The sequence below is a fragment of the Hypanus sabinus genome, chromosome 11 (genome assembly GCF_030144855.1).
Source record: "Hypanus sabinus isolate sHypSab1 chromosome 11, sHypSab1.hap1, whole genome shotgun sequence".
In the NCBI taxonomy this organism is placed as follows: Eukaryota; Metazoa; Chordata; class Chondrichthyes; order Myliobatiformes; family Dasyatidae; genus Hypanus; species Hypanus sabinus.
This window is the reverse complement of record NC_082716.1, coordinates 76,473,425-76,485,529: the sequence shown is the minus strand read 5'-3', so window position 1 is coordinate 76,485,529 and position 12,105 is coordinate 76,473,425.

Here is a 12,105-nt window from a genome sequence, read left to right as displayed (position 1 = left end):
ATCTGAGTTGGCATTTCGAATCACGCTAGAAGTGCTTGTAAGCTTTAGCCTCTGAATAATTCTAGACAATTAGGACTTTAAAAGCAAAGGTAAGCATATTATTCTGATTCACACTGACAAGGGAAGAACAAGTAGTAACAATGTTATAATGGCGTGATTATGTTCTAAGCTTTTTTTACATATGCTACACAGATACACTACAAAGATGCTGGAAATAAATCTTGTTCAATTGAGAAGAAAGATAAATAATCTTATTTTTTGCTGCAGTTATACATTTCTATTTACTTATACAATGTCACTCTTAATATATGATCTGCACAGCAAAACTGCCATTTCAAGAGCGGCAAAAGCATAATTATTCTTCTAATAATTTATCTAATGAATTTATCAATATTCTAATCTTACATCAAAATAACTTCTCTGAGTCCATTGCAAAGTCCTGACGAAGGGTCTCGGCCCAAAATGGCCACAGTGTTTCTTCCTGTAGAAGCTGCCTGGCCTGCTGTGTTCCATCAGCATTTTGTGTGTGTTGCTTGTATTTCCAGCATCTGCAGATTTCCTCGTGTTTGCTCTCTGAGTCCATTGTCTGATTGGTTAGGCTTTGGCTCAATAGACCTAGGTGAGAACTAACCTGAACAAGTACAAGTAAGCAAGCAGGTTTCTAGTAAGTTGTTTTTCTGTTAGTATACAGCCAGTACTCTGAGAAGTTATTTCGGTGTAAGTTTAGAATATTGATAAATTTATTAGATAAATTATCAGAAAAATAATTGTGCTTTTGCCACTCTTGAAATGGCACGGTTTTGTTCTACAGATCATGTATTAAGGGTGACATTCCATAACTAAATAGAACTGTATAGCTGCTGCAAATCCATTTATTATACCAATTCTTGTATTCTGTGACTATTTGCTGACAAGTATTGAGCAGGAAATTGCACTGAGTATGGAAGGGTACCTCACTGCCATTCATGCTTTGATATTGAATTGCCCACTCACTTCTATGTTACATTGAGCTGAAAACTGCAGGGACATGCCATCAATTCCATCCATTATTGTCAGCATTTACCATGGATCTCCACAATCACATGATATTGTTCAGGTGCGTCCACTTTCAAGTCCCACTAACATGAGGAATCTCCCCCGCAATCGCATAGGGTTCAGCAGTCCTCTGAAGATTAGAATTGGGACAGGAGGAGCAAAATTCTTCACTTAAATAACCAGAGTATTTGGATGGAAGGAAGAGAGGAATGTAAGATACTTAATATCTTAATTGTTTTACTGTTTCTCTTTACTTAAGTGCTTAAATTATTTAATTTTAATGTTATAGTTATGCAGCATGGGAATAGGCCTTCATGCCAAATGGACAATACCAACCATAATGCCCCATCCAAGCTAGTCCCATTTGCCACATTTTGCCTATAATCTTCTCTTTTAAACCCTACTACCTATCCAATTGTCTTTTAAAATTTGCTGTTGTACCTGCCTCAACCACTTTCATTGACAGCTGATTTCATTCTTCAGATAAAAAGTTGCCCAGCAACTCCATTTAAATCCTTCCCCCCCTGATTTCACTCTGTCTATGTGAATAAAATCTCTCATGATTTTATACACCTTTATAACGTCAGCTCTCAAGTCTTCTAGACTCTAAGGGATAAGATCCTAGCCTGACCAAACTTCCCCAAAAAAATCAGTCCTTCAAATTCTAGCAACATCCTTGTTTTTTTTGCATTATTTCTAGTTTAATAACATCTTTCCTAGCAGAGAAACCAAAACTGATTACAATACTCCAAGTGTGGCCAGAATCCCATGCAATTGCACCATATCCTCCCAAGTTTTATCATCAATGCACTGACTTATGAAGGCAATGTACCAAACTCAATTTAATTGTTTCATTGATCAGGGATATATAGAAGCTTTCAAAGTCCTCTTCAGCTTTGCTAGCAGGCAAAGACAAGGAGTATGGTTTTGCCAGCTCTCAAAGATATTTCTCAATATGAATGAGAGCACAACCTGCTCAAGCGATGTTATTAGGATATATAAGGTCTTCCTGCTACATTGTGTCTCACCTTCTTAGTTCTGGGCCTTACTTAGAAGCAACTCAACAGTGGGAGACACTGAAGAATAAGAAAGAGTACTTTCATATGGCAGTGGCAGGTCATTATCAGCAGTAGGTTCTGGCTCAACCTCCTGTAAGCAGATCATCGATCATCCTGCCTCTGCCTCCCAACTCCACCCCTCTACCTCCCCTACCTGCCCATCATCTTTCACTCCTTCTTGGTCCTCCAATCACCTGCTGACCCCCTGCCTCCATATTATGCCGGCTTCTTCCTTCTCCACATTCAGTCCTGATACACGGACTTGACCTGAGACTTCAACAGTTTCTTCGCCCTACACATACTACTTGACCCATTGAGTTCCTCAAGTTGTTTTTTGTTGCAGCATAACATACCATGGTCCTGCAGAGAAAACATTCTGTGTAAATAACTGATGACAAAGTAATTTAGGGTGGTTTTTAAGGAATGTGGAAATTACCACATAATTGCTATACTTTAAGGCTGATCACAAAACAGAATCAATGATGACATTTAGTGGTACTCATTAATTTCACCATCCAGCTCCCGGTCACACAATAAATTCTGATTAAAGTGTGGCTAAAGAATGGGTATTATCCATTTGGCTCATTATCGAAGTTTGAGAGACAGAAATTGGTCCCTGGATCCTCATTAGCTTATTGTTGATAAGCTACAGATGCCAAGTGGACATCCAGAGGTAGCTTTTGATTCAATGAGAAAGAAGCTGGACTAGCTGTCTCTATCGTTGGCCCATGGATCTTTGAAGGAAAGGGTGATCAAATGGGGGCTGCGAAAGACTGCGAGTGCCGTGGAACTTGGAGAAGTAGGAGGGTCCATGTTCAAATTAGTACGCATTTTGACTGGGCCTCATGTAAACTCACATCTCCCACAGGCAGTAAGCCTAATACGGGCTCTTTTTCATGCGATTTATTTTCAGGAAGGTTCCCTCATAATAAATGCTAAACTGCTCTAGGTGGGGGCCCTTGTTCCAAGATTGGAGGCTGTTACCAATATGGCTTGCTTGCACAAAGTGCCTACTCTGCTGAATGCTTCAAAGATTCGAAATACATTTATTATCAAACTATGTACAGCCATGAAATTTGTCTTGCCCGCAGTCACGAAACAAGAAGAACTATGCAACCAACCCGTTCAAAGAAAAACATCAAACACCAAACCCCCTCTCTCCCATGTGCAAAAAAAATCACACGAATGCCAACCAAAAGCAAAATCGGAAGTACAGAATATAAAACACAAAACCAAAAGGTATCTGCCAGCCAGTGGCGTAGTGGCATCAGCACCGGACTTTGGAGCGAAGGCTCCTGAGTTCGAATCCAGCCGGCTCCCTTGCACGCTTTCCACCCGAGCTGGGTTGAGCGTCGAGCTAGCAACTCGGCCTCGTAAAAACAAGAAAGCCTGCTAAAAAAGTGCCGTCACGACGGCGTCCCGATGACTCCACTCAGAGTTAAGGGCTTTCTTCTTCTTCAAAAGACATATTTCAGTACAGCTCAGTTCTGTTAGCTGCAGGCCACCCCGGTTCAAAAATTGCTAAATGTAGTACCAATAAACTGCAATAGAAATAGAAGCAGAACACATCATAAATCTGATTTAGAGTCCAAATCTGCAATCCATGTTGATTAAACCTTGCTCCAGCATCATCTGTTGACAACATCAAGAGATAGAGAGATTGGCTTGAATCTTGACCTTCCCTCGGGGGCTGCGAGTGAGAGACTGGCACACACAGACTCCTTCTGCATTGGCAGTGAGCGAGAGGCTGGTAGACGGCGCTGAACACTCGCTCGCCCTCTGCACCCACCTCAATAATTTCAATCTTCCTCGGTGCGTTAATCTGCGAGATCAGCGAGAGGCGGAGTCAATCATGACTTCCCTCTGGCTTCCTGGCCTCCGTGCCACTTGATTAGGCCGCAACCTCCTGGAACACTTTTGTGGGCAGCAAAGCTCCAGATCACCCGTTCGGCCCAAAATCACATTGCCAGAATGTAGGTAACAGGCTCTAGCAGACCATATCTGAAATAAAAAGATGTAAAAGAGTAAAAAAAGTGAAAGGAGTTGCTTTGTGAACCGCCTTGAGGATGTTGCTTCTGGTGGTGCAGTTCGCTGGCACCATCTTCCTCATTCTTAATGCCTGTTTTAGATCTGTACACTTGGTGTGGCTCTCACAAGAACCCTGGAGCAATGTGGAAATGCAAGACACTGCAGATGCGAGAAATTAAGTCCAGATGAAGGGTCTCAACCCAAAACATCCATTGTCCATTTCCCTTATGCTATCCGTTCCACTGAGTTCTGCCAGCTCCTTTGTGTGGTGCTCTGAGGCAACGTGTTCTAGTTTAAAAAAACACATCATACAATAAATTGCTGAACTAAATAAGCCAATTAAAATCAGATTTTGTTTTACCCTTTTGGTTAGAAAATAAATCTATTCAATGAGATTATACAAGGTGGGCGAAACTGCAAAGAATCAAATGTAACAATGGGGAAATCAAAGAAAGCTCTCAAACACATAGAGTTGTATCCTTTCACTTTACAGGAAATAACCAAGATGTGAGTCATCTCTTGGGCATCAATGCCATCTTTTATAATATTATCGAGAAAAGTGAAGGAACAGCTGGAACTCCTACTCATAAAGAGAAAACACTGATAGACACGTCACTGTTACCAAAAACCAAATCATTCCCCGCACCTCCCATCAGCTGACAAATCCCAAAATCTCACATTAAGCAGAGAAATTACACAGCTTTGAGAAAAATAGTGGAGCAACGATATTATATTTGGATAGTTCTGGCAAAGAAAATGCACAGACTTAATGGTGTGAATGCCCTTGATGTTTCCTGGAAATTGTTAACATTCTGAGGTCATGCAAAGGTTTTGAGAAGGCAAGCACCAATCTGCTTCAAGCAGAGAATCTTGAGATTTCGAAAGGTGGTGGGAGAAAACAAGAGAGCTCATAGGACAAAGTAGAAAACACTTGCCTGCACAGATTTGCCACGAGTACTGCAATTCTATAGTTACTGCAATGATTTGGTGAGGTTCAGTACCCGCAGTTCAAATTTAAGCAGTATGCTTTTAATTAAGCATAGATGATTGCGTAAAATAATTAGATTTCAACTTCTGTTGTGCAAAATATATCATTGTTAACATGTTTCATTTTCAGTGCAGATGTTTGGTAAATAAATGCCTTAACTGTGACTGACATGGCTACAATTTGCAGTGGAACGTTAAACATTATATTTAGCAAGGTGGCTTTATGCTCAACATTACTAGAACTTCAGCAAACTATAGGGTTTCTCACAATCTGCTAGGGCAGTTGACAATGAATACAAATTAGCTTAAGTTATATAAATGCCATGTCTGATAGCAAGTATCAATCAGCTGTTATCAACCTGGAAAAAAACTGCTGTCCAATCGAGTTGGACTCCTGTAGACGAGCCTGAAACTTGGTGAAAGGAGGTGGTTTGTTTTCATGAGTGGGTGGAGCTTCATGTGGGAAAGTGGGAACAAGACCTGCCAAAGATTATAGGTTATATAAGAAGCAGATCTTCCAGAGCCATCAAAATTTCCTCTCTATATGCAATGATGGAGGAGGTCAGAACCAGGTGTGAGGCAGTTAAATTGTGCACTCCGAGGCATTTATGAAACTTACACAGTGGAAGCATAGCAAGTTGAAGAGGGCACAGAGGAGGTTCACAGAATATTGCATTTCATCATAAGCGGTGACCAGATGAGAGCTAACAAGGCTGAGTTGGGACCCGATGAAGATATACCAAATGATTAGAGGGATAGATGAAACAGATAATAAAATTTTTCTCCCATGGTATGTGGTGCTATGACAAGGTGGAATAAGAATAAAATAAGAGGCAAGAGATTTGGAGAGGATATGAGGGGGATTTGTCAGGCCTGCACAGGCAGGTACTTCCCAATCTCAACCCAGCTAACAGGAGTCACCTGCTACTCATTTCCAACTCATCACCCGCCCATTTAAACCCAACCCTCCTCCACAATTCTTGCTCGGCTGGGTTTGACGGTTGGGGTGGTGCTGGGTTGGAGCTTGCTGCCATGTTTTTTGAAGTTTGTTCTCTGGGCTGGACTTGGGGCTGAGGAACTGTTGTGGTGTTGTGGGGGACATTCTGTGGAAATATTGACTGATGGCCTGTATAGGTCCGGAACGATATTTGTACATGGTCCCTTGCAAACTCTGATAGGATGGCAGGGAGGGAGACTGATGGTGACAGCAGCAGCACGGAGTTTGAGTGGGAAGAGGTGGGGAGAAGGACTAAGAATAGGAAGGTGATGGGTTGGAAGAGAAAGAAAGGAGGTGGGTCTAGTGTAGGGGGATCGGAAAATGAGGGAAGAGAAGTTGAGAAGAAGGGCCCAAGGGCAAAATTGCTAAATGTAGTGGTACGATTTGAGGGGGAAGGGGGAGTAAAGAAAATCAATCTGCTTAATCTAACAAAAATCATCAGAGGGCAAGGAGGGGCAGTGAGTCATGCGAGAATTTTAGGAGATGGAAACCTGCTGATAGGATGTAAAACTAAAGAGCAGATGGAGAAGGCAATGAAAGTGACTAATGTTGGAAAAGTCAAAGTGTCCAGGGTTGTAAGAGTTGGAGCACAAAGGGTCAATGGTTGCAAGGGGGCGATCTCTGGGGTTCCCCTCAGTGTTAATATGAAGGAGCTAGTGGAGAACTTAAGGGTGAGGAATAGTTCAGTGAAGAGTGTGAAAAGGATGACAAGGGGAGCAGAAAAAAGGGAGACTGAAACTGTTCTGGTAGAATTTGAGGATGAGGTGCCTCCAAAGGAGTTATATTTTGGATTTCTGAGATACAATGTAAGAGAATATATACCAAAACCTATGAGGTGTTTCAATTGCCAGGAGTTTGGGCATGTGGCCAAGGTTGCAAAGGAAAGAGAAGATGTGCAAGGTGTGGTGGGGAACATGAATACGGGAAATATGGAGAGGGAGTGGGACCAAAGTGCCGTAATTGTGGACGTAACCATAGTGTAGTGTACTGGGGATGTGAAGTGGTGAAACAGAGGTGGAGGTGCAGAAGATAAGGGTGAAGGAAAAAGTCTCATATGCTGAGGCAGTTAAGTTGGCAGGACAGAAGAAAATGAATAAGGGAGGATGTAGCAAAGAGCAAGTGGCAGCTAAAGAAAGGCAAGATAAGAAGAATGAATGGATAGAGAAGAAGAAATTGGTGACCTTTATAGCAGGAGTGGTAAATGCAACTTGTGAGATCAAATCTAAAACTGAAAGGATTCAGATTACTGTGAAAGCTGCAGAGCACCATTTGGGTATGATAGGATTAAAATGGGAAGAGGTAAATGATGAACTCAGGGTACAGTCAAGTCAAGAGACAGGATGTGTGTGTTGATATTACTAATAAAGCAAATCCTTCAATGGAATGCAAGAAGCCTGATTAGTAACAGACAAGATTGCAAGCAGTTTATAGCTAGTAGGAGAGAAAAGCCAGATGTTGTGTGTATCCAGGAGACCTGGTTAAAACCTAATTTAGATTTTGCTTTATATGGTTATGAGGCAGTAAGGTGAGACAGGAGAAAGGGGGGGAGGAGGAGGATGTGCAATTTATGTAAAGCAAGGTATTCCTTATAGAATACTAGGTATAGGAAGTGAACAAGAGTATGTGGTAGTAAAAGTATGGGCTGAAAGGAAAGAGTTGGTGATTGTGAATTATAATCCATGCAAAAGGCTAGAGTTAAACAAGCTTGAGGAGATAGAAGGGCAGAATAGTAGTAACGTTGTTTGGTGTGGTGATTTTAATGGACATAATGTATTATGGGGGAGCAACAGAACAGACATCAATGGTCAAGTAACAGCGGAGTTGCTAGATGAGAAGTATTTAGTGTGCCTAAATGATGGCAGTAGTACTAGAATTGATGTTAATACAGCTAAAGAATTTGTGCTTGATCTTACATTAGTATCAAACTCTATTGCATCAGTATGTGAGTGGTTAGTGTACCAAGAAGGAACTTTAAGGAGTGATCATTACCCAATCTGGTGCAAGATAAATATTTCTGCCTCATGGGTCACAGAGAATATAGGTGGGAAATGGATCCTTGAGAAAGCCAATTGGGAGAAGTTTCTGGAAAAAAAGTGATAGATATCTAAGTTGAGTCAGTGATGAGATGGACATAGAAACACTTGACAGCATATTAAAACAAGGTATAACATCAGCTGCATTAGAATCCATTCCTAAAAGTAAAGGAGGAACAAAGAAGAGAGTAATGCCATGGTGGGATAATAATTGTAAGGAAGCAGTGAGAAATAGAAATAAGGCTTTTAAATTGGTTAAAAGAACTCGTAACTTCCAACATGTGATTCAGTACAAACAAGCTCAAGCTTGTAAGGAGGACAATAAGACATGCTAAAAGGTCGCACTGGAAAAAGTATTGTGATTCAATGGGAAACACAACCCAAGTAGAAGTGTGCAGGATGATAAAAAGGATGGGAGAGGACAGGAGAGAGTGGAGGTACCCAGTTCTGGTGGATGGAAATGTGACTGCAGTAACAAATAAGGAAAAGGCAGAGTTGTTGGCAAGTACTTTTGTCATGGTACATAGTTCTGATAATTTGTCTGAGAAGGGAAGAAGAAGTAGAGAGAGAACAAAAGCTGAAAATACAGAGGCTTTATGTAGAAAAACTAACCTTGACAGTGTGCAAGATGTCCCTTTCAGCATGGGAGAATTAAGAAAGGCAATAGATAGAACAGGAAAGACTGCACCAGGTAAAGATGAAATATGCTATAGTATGATAAAGCACCGGAGTGAAGGAAGTCTGGAGAAACTACTACTTCTGTATAACAAAGTCTGGGATGAAGGGAGAATACCAGGGAGTGGGAAAGAGGCAATAATTATTCCAGTAAGGAAACCTGGAAAAGATGACAGCAGGCCAGGAAATTACAGGCCAATTGCCTTGACGTCTCATATATGTAAGCTTATGGAACGTATGATAAATGAGAGGTTAGTGTACTTTCTGGAGAGTAGAGGTATGGTGGCTACACACCAAAGCCGGTTCGGGAAAGGAGGGAATACTATGGATCCAGTGTTGTGTCTAGAGGACGAAATACAAAGTAAGAAAAACACAAGCAAATGAAGAGATAGTGGTTGCAGTTTTGTTTGATGTTGAGAAAGCTTATAATATGTTATGGAAGGAGGGGCTCTTAATCAAGCTGCATTTAATGGGAATCGGGTGGGGGGATGTTCAATTGGGTTAATGACTTTTTAAATGGGAGAACTATTCAGGTGAAGGTAGGATCAGAGCTATCAAGCCAGTATGTTGTGGTGAGTCCAACTTTATTCTCCATTTTGATAAATGATATATTTGTAAATATACCAGTGGATGTAGGGAGGTCATTGTTTGCAGATGATGGAGCTTTGTGGAAAAGAGGGAGACATATTGAACATATAGCTATGAAAATGCAAGATGGAATTAATCAAGTTGAAGAGTGGGGAACAAAGTTGGTTGTTACATTTTCAGTAGAGAAGACAAAAACCATATTTGTTACAAGGAAAAAACTTAGGGGACTTAATCTGACTCTGTATGGGAGTAACCTGGAGAGAGTTGAAAGTTTTCCATTTTTGGGAGTGCACTTTGACTTGAGATTAACATGGAGAGAACACGTTAGATGGGTAGTTGCAAAATGTGAAAATGTGATAAATGTCATGAAGTGTCTTTCTGGTTTGGAATAGGGTGCTGATTTTGCATCACTGAAGTATATTTACGTAGCATTAATAAGATCAAGATTAGACTATGGAAGTATTGTATACAGGTCAGCAGCAAAATCTGTGTTAGGAGAACTGGATATCGTGCAAGCTCGGGCTCTAAGGGTGTGCTTGGGAGCGGTTAGAACCTCCCCAGTGTGTGCACTCCAAGTTGAAGCAAATGAAATGCCATTGGGGCTGCGATGTAAACAGCTGGAGGCCAATTACTGGATTAATTTAAGGGGGCATGGTCATTGCCATGCTACAAGAAGGGTGTTGGAGACATGCTGGGAGAAGGAAAGGACACAAAAAGAAAGTTTTGGCTAGACAGAAGAGCAAATGCAAAAGATATGGGTGTATATGATAAAGAGTTATGTCCAAGTGTGGTGTGGCCTGTCAGACCTTTCTGGGTATTAGAAAATCCCTCGGTAGATTTGGAATTGCTTAAGATTAAATGCAGTAAAAAAAACGGCTGATATACTCACTGAATATTATAGGTACAGGGAATGTAAATATAAAGACATACAGATTTTTACAAATGGATCAAAGGATCCAGAAACGGGTGCAACAGGGTCTGCAATTGTTGTGCCAAGTTATCAAGTGGAAATTACCAAGAGAACACCAGATTGCTTGGTGTTTATGCAGTTGAAATGTTTGCCATATTGTTAGCACTAGAATGGAGTGAGCAGGTTGACTGTAGTAATTTTGTGATATGTAGCGATTCTGTATCAGCCTTGCAAGCATTAAGGTGGGTACAGCTAGAGGACACCAGGATCTGCTTTATGAAATCCTGTTTGCAAATTCAAGACTGGCTAGACAAGGCAAAAATATCATATTCATGTGGGTTCCAGCACATTCGGGTATAATGGGAAATGAGACAGCAGATAAGCTGGCAAAAACAGCAGTCAAAAAAGGATCTGTAGAGGTCAATATTAAGCTATCAAAATCAGAAGGGAAGAGCATAGTGTGGAGAAGGATAAATCAACAGTGGCAGCAGCATTGGGATAGAGCAATAAACGGAAGACATTTACATTCAATTCAGAACAGAGTAGATATGGGAAGGAGTAGGGGAGTAAAGCGGAAGGAGCAAGTAATTATAAGTAGACTGAGAATTGGGCACAACAACCTTAATGGTACTCTGGCCATCATAGATAAACTTCGGACAGGTTTTTGTGATCTATGTCAGGAGACTGAAACAGTAGAGCATATACTTATTTCATGCAGGAAATTTGCACAGGAAAGACAAATGCTCCAACAATTATGCTAAATAGGACTGGTAGAGAACAGTTGAAAAGGTTTATTGGAATGTGGGGAGAGTGATCGGGGAGGAAATGGTTGTTTAGTTTTTTAAGGGTGACAGGACTGGGAAGACGACTTTAGGCAGTCAAGTGAATGGACAATGCCGGACAGTAAATCCTGAATATGGCAGTAATGCAATAGTGTGGATGCCAACTGCCGTAAAAACTCAAGGAAGAAGAACAGTCCTTGCTCACTCATACAAACCAGCCAGTTGCTCCTAGACTTCAGTTACCTTGTTGTCTGTGGTGTTTAGTATCTGGTCTGTCTTGCTTTGTGGCTTGTTATGTTTGCAATCTATTAACCAGCCAGGAGAGGAGGCACTGGAGGTGGTATGGGAGAAAACATACATTTTGAAAACAGCATTTTGATGTATATTTTCCAGACTTGCTACAGAAACTTGCTATTACCTTGACAAGAAATTCAAATCTGTTCTGTTGCGCCAAATGTCCCGTTAACCAATACAGCAAATTGTGCTCAGATTCTCTTCCATTGTGGAACCTGGGACTAACCTTTCCCTCTCCTAGATCCCACTAAGAAAACCACCCAATGAGTTCCATCATCAGGAATTATCAGACATAGAAGCTACTCAAACGAAAAGGCTGCCAGAAGCAGTGACCTCAACAGGCATGGGTTTACAAATATTATGATCCTTGTTTTTTCCAGGGCCTATTGGTTTGTTCTTTATCCATCTCCTGAAAACCCTGCTTACAAATATTTGGCAGACCTCCAAGTGTGATTCCATCCTAATCTGAAATTTTAATTTGATAAACCTGTGCATTGAACACATATCTAAAATTATTTCCACCAACTTCATTGATTCACATTGAAGTACATAAACCACATTTGCAGTAATCCCTCTCGTTTTTCTGCAGCAATCTATAACCTGCTGCATTCCTGATTTCAGCATACAACATCACACCCATACAAATTCAAAAACAGTTCACTTCACAGCGTGGATCCAAGTCTTCTATATGAAACATGATTTGTGACTACCATGATAC